This window comes from Triticum aestivum, chromosome 7B (genome assembly GCF_018294505.1).
Source record: "Triticum aestivum cultivar Chinese Spring chromosome 7B, IWGSC CS RefSeq v2.1, whole genome shotgun sequence".
In the NCBI taxonomy this organism is placed as follows: Eukaryota; Viridiplantae; Streptophyta; class Magnoliopsida; order Poales; family Poaceae; genus Triticum; species Triticum aestivum.
The window spans coordinates 572,665,754-572,671,427 of NC_057813.1; positions in this window are offsets into that span (position 1 = coordinate 572,665,754).

The following is a 5,674-nucleotide window of genomic DNA, read 5'->3' on the forward strand; positions in this document are numbered from 1 at the left end:
ACAACAACAGTGGCAGCAAGAAGAAGAAGAGAACGGCGGAGGAGGGAATGGGCGCGCGTGCGTTCGCCGCCCCTCCTCCCACTATTTATAGCCTCAGAGCGACGAAGCCGAGGAGGCGGGGCGTGCGGGACATGGGATTAACTGCACCCAATCCCCCACGAACCCGCTTTGATTGTGCCAATAAAGGTGTGTATTAACCGCTCCAGAATATCAATCGACCGCCTCGGCCACAACGGATCCGCGCGCGGGCTGAGGCACTGTAGTGTCGGGCCCCAGCTAGCAGCGACGTCCCGTCGCGCGCGTAGGCTAGCAGGCAGGCCCAGGCGGCTGGCGGCGCATGGCACATGGACGGCGGGCGGCCGGACCAAAGCCCGGCGCGCGCGCCGCCAGGCTCCCGCCTTCGAGCTTCAAATTCGACCAGACGGCGCGTCTGGTAAAGGCCGAGCCCAAGCTGTCTGTTCTGCAAAGTAGGAAGCTGTTTGGGCTTTTTATTCTCCATTCGACCACGAAACCCCACCAGCTTCGGGGACTACTGTCGGAGTAAATGACCACGGGTAGCCTAACCGGCTTCCCCTGGCTCTTCAAAAATATCGGACCGACTACGCCCCTCAAGCATCCAAGACAAAGATCCGCCTTACCTTGGCCGGCTGGGCCATGGCCGACTGCTGGAAGGCGGCAGAGATCAATAAGCAGGCCTAAGGTGGGCTGACTCCTTGTAGGCGGCCACCAGAGTGGCCGATCTCTAGCAGGCGGCCCATCCCATGCGCCCTCAAAGTTTGCAACCACATAACGGCGATAAGACGGGGCATGACTATAGTGAAGCCTGCCACCTCCGAATCCCGGAGCGGGCATGGCTACAGTGCGTAGTACCGGTCGGCCATCCCCCGCCCGGCGCGACACTGTTGCCACGTTGACCGTGACATCACCCATGGCAAAGCGGCCATGCCCCCACGACAGGCTGTCGGTACGGCCCGCAGGCGGCGGGCCCTACCTATCAGCGAGCCACCAAAAGTTGGCCCAACCAGTCCAGTCGGCCCAAGGGGGGCCGGCTCCCAGTAGCCGGCCAACCCTTGCCCTGGGAGTTTGTGCACCATCAAGAAGATAAGACGGGGTAAGGATACAGTAAGCGTCCGCCAGGCGGCGGTACTGTAGCCATGCTTGCCCCGACAAAGCCATCGTCGTCTAGGGCGAGGCTACAGTAATAAGCCGCCGACAAGACTCCCAAGCGGTGGGCCCAGCCTGTCGACCAAGAAGCCGGCAGTCGGTGGGACCCACCAGTCGGCGGGCCCCAGCAGCCGGCGGAGAAGCCGGCACCCATAGACACTGACGGCCTGGACCCGCATCCAGCCATATTACCATTGTACCCCTGGGGGTAGGCCTATATAAACCTCCCCGGGCACTCATGCAAAGGGTTGATCGCAGATAGTTCCACACACCCATATAGAGAGAAGAGGAGAGCTACCTTCTTCTTCCTCTAGCCAAACAGCTCAAGGAGCCTCTTGTAGCTACTTATTTATTTAGTGATCATGCGGAGACCCCGCAGAGCAGGACTAAGGGTATTATCTCCTAGGAGAGCCCCAAACCTGGGTAAGATTCGCCGGCAGGCATGTCTTCACTTTATCCCGTTTCCAGGCATCGGCGATGTCTTACTGGCCCCCACTATGATTAGCCATCCTTTGGCATATGTCGCACCTACCACCCGATAGTCTGGAGATTTCACAGTCCCCTGCTGGCCTGACTCTCACTCAGCATACATATTCCTTAGACTTGCTACGACGTGCTGGTATGTTGCAGTGCAAGCATGCTACCACTCCTATGTCTGCGACTGATCGGTTATCAGCCTTGGATGGTGCCTTGCTTCCTTCAGATGATGCTATCGAGTATCGCAGTATTGTTGGTGGCTTGCAGTACTTGACTATCACACGGTCGGACATCTCCTATGCGGTCAACCTTGTGTGGCAGTATCTTCATGCTCCTCGGACTTCACACTGGTCAGCTGTGAAGAGTATCCTGTGTTATCTCTCTCATACTGTCTCCTATGGCTTGCATCTTCGGTCTACCTCCTCGAGTGCTAGCTCTCTCGGCGTTCTCTGATGCAGATTGGGCTGGGAGTCTGGATGACCGGCGCTCAATGGGGGGCTATGCTGTCTTCTTTGGTCTCTACTTGATCGCCTGGACAAGCAGGCCACAATATCTCGGAGTAGCACTGAAGCATAGTACAAGGCGGTTGGCTGAGCTCATTTGGGTACAGTCTTTGTTGAGAGAGTTGGGAGTCTCTCAAGAGCAGCCACCGGTTCTTTGGTGTGATAATTGGTGCGATGTATCTTTCATCTAATCAGTTTTCCATGCTCGTACCAAGCACATCGAAGTTGACTATCACTTTTGTGAGGGAACGTGTTGCACAGAATATTCTTCATATGAAGTTCATCTCCTCCAAAGATCAACTTGCTGACATCTTCATGAAGCCTCTACACAACCTCAGTTTGTAGGTTGTAGGCGTAATTTTAACTTGGTCTGTACCTCATGACATAGTTAATTTTTTTTCACGAATACACTTGAGTGTGTATCTTTTCATTGATAGGTAGAAAAAGTGAATACAAGAGAGGGGGGGGGGGCTCGGTGTCTAGCGCAGCAAGACAAGGAGCGGTGAGATGGTTAAGATTGAGGGAGGGCGTTAGACTGTATTTATATCTGGCTTCTGTATATGTCATGTATATTATATAGTACACTTCGTGTACCGTATATATATGTGTGTGTGTGTGTGTGTGTGTGTGTATGAGATAGCCACACCCGTTATGGGTGTCGAGCAGTTTCCCAAACCCTAAATTTAACAGGATATAATATATATTTTTGCTGGTAGCATTTGGATATAATAGAGTCTGATTACACAGTCATCCAGGCGACTCCTTGTCAAATTGGTCATCCGAAGGACTGTGTGTACCTGATTTCTATTGGTATACGTTCTCCCATGTTTTTTTTTGGAACGGAGGCTTCAGAGGAGCCTGACTTTGAATTAACAAAGCCATCAACCGGCCAGGAGTACAAGAGCAGACCATGAACAAAACAACGGCTAAAAGATACAAGGGAGAAAGCAGAACAGCTTACAACGCTACACCTACAACTAGCGAAAGGAAAATTACAATGAAGTGCAGCTAATTGAGGATAAGTCCACTACACAAAGGCCATGAAATGACTACGGAAGAAGCCACGAGGATCTGCAGCCGCTAGAATAGGTCGGGCATATGACTGAAACCAGGAACTGGAGATGGCATAACACATGCTTTCTCTAACACCGAAGAGGAACCCTTCCCCTCGCCTAGGCTCGAAGGCGCCGAACCGTCAAAGTGTAGAGACGCTCACCCGAGAGCTAAAGCAAGGTTGGCCTCAAGTCCGGGCCAGCCATGGATCACAACCATCATCACGGAGGAGCACACACACGGAGGCTGCGACGCAGATGCCGTAGGGAACCAATGGAAGAGAGTAAGCCGCCGGGAGAGTCGCCGAAAGGAAGAAGCTGCCAAGCCCCATGGCGAAGATTAGGTCCGAGGACACTCAAGAACCAGCCGAATCGGCACCAACGGCGCTGCTGCTGCCAAGAAGGGGATCCCGATCCCCTTTCGCCCTGTCTCTAGGGCGCCGACCCGCCGGGGCATTTCAAAACATCGCCGCTGAGCAACTTGTGGCTGGATCTGAAACCTGCACCGAATATATACGCCATCGACTCTACAGACGCCAGGCGCCCACCTGCAGCTGCTACACGCCCCCAAAGCACCAACCTTCCCCAGACGGCGCCTCCAAGGAGGACACGACGCACCAGGCGCCGCCGCCGCCGCCCATCCCGCGCCGGGATTTAAGCTTTCGCCCGGGAGGCATGGCCGGGGTGTGGATGGGAGCCCGCGGCTGCGACTCCAACGAGCAGACCGACGCAAAAGGGGCGCCGCCGCCGCCGTGTTGGGAATACCAACAGGGGTTTCCCCCGGGCTCGTCCAGCACGTTCTCCCATGGTCACGCTGGGCAATTTCTTTGTAACTGAGATTTGAGAGGGTAGTTGCATGCCGGGTTCATACTTCCCGGTGACTACTTCTACTAGTTGACTTGCACTTGGAGAGTCTCTTTTCTTTAAAGCCAGCTGCAGCGGTGATTTGGCGCCAAATTAACTACCCAACGATGGGGAAATGGGGGAGCCATCTACGTATACGCGACGTGTTTGTATAACAATCAGATGGAGCGACGAAATTGTTTTCGTTTGCCTATCCATGCTCTCTTTCGGTATGGAAACGGATGTTGCGCTCTTTCTTTTTGAACTTTTCAAAAAATGCTCTTTATTTTTGTGATATATGGATGTAGCCAGAACCTTGTTTTAGCTTTCTATAGACAACGCTAGACTTAGAAAAGCCTAAAAAAAATAGAGAGGAGAACAAACAACAGAGAGGATAACCACCCCAAAAAAAGAGAGAGACGATACTTGGTTGGATGGTTATTTCTTTTTTTCAAAATGGAAGTTGGATGGTTAGTGGATGGTGGAATCCTCGGCTCACCGGGGATCAATCTTTTTTTAACACAATACAGACGCAAGCGCCCATATACACGTGCATATATTCATTCCTATGAACGCACACACGCATACCTATCCCTATGAGCACTTTCAAAAGACTGAGCCGGCATATCATCTTGAAATTTATGAAGTCAATGTAGGCACCTCGTCATCGACGGAAACGTCTCCTGCCACTGAATGCGCATCGCCAGAAGTCCTGAAATAAATCCAAAAATAAATGCGAGCGCCAAGACTTGAAGCCTGGTGGGGATACCACAATTCCTCTAACCATCCAATCACAGGTTGGTTCACAATCAATTCTGACAATTAAGGTTTAGTAGTCTCGTTGTGGATTGTCTCTTTTCTGTGGGGGCGACAAAAAATTTGATAGGAAAGCACACGACTTCATTAATTTAGAAGCTCCACACTTTAATTGGGTCTTTAAAAAGAAATGTGTAAGTGCGCATGTACGGTGGTATAAGAGTTTGAGTGTATATACACACAGATTAAATCAGCTAAATCTTTGTGAACCAAACTGTGGTGGGATGGTTAGAGGGACTGTGGTATCCCAGTCCACCAGGGTTCAAGTCCTGGTGCTTCCATTTATTCCTATTCATTTCAGGATTTCCGGCGATGCGTATTCAGTGGGAGGAGACGTTCCCGTCGACGACGAGGTGCCTACGGTGACTTCGTAAATTTCAAGATGATATGCCGGCTCAGTCTTTCGGAGGTGCTCATAGGGATAGGATATGCGTGTGTACGTTCATAGGGATGCGTGTATGCGCGTGTATATGAGCGCTTGCGTCTGTACTATGTTAAAAAAATCAGCTAAATCTTTTTAAAGATTTTGTGATAACAAAAACAAATAAATTTTGCAACACCATGCATGTTGCAGCACGCTAATTCATGCAGTCGCCTCCTCTCAACAAAAAAAGTTTAGGGTTCCCTTTGCCTTCTGTTGGCGCTGCCGCCGATCCACCTCGTCTCCGGTGATCGTAGGGCCATGAGGCCGCGGTGGATTCGGTGCTTGCCGATAGGAGGGCTCCGTTTTTAGGTGTTTTTTCCAGTTTTGTTAGGGTTTGTGTCCTGCTCAAGAAGACGCGAGACGACGACGGCTCCTTGAAGATGAAATAAGGTTTA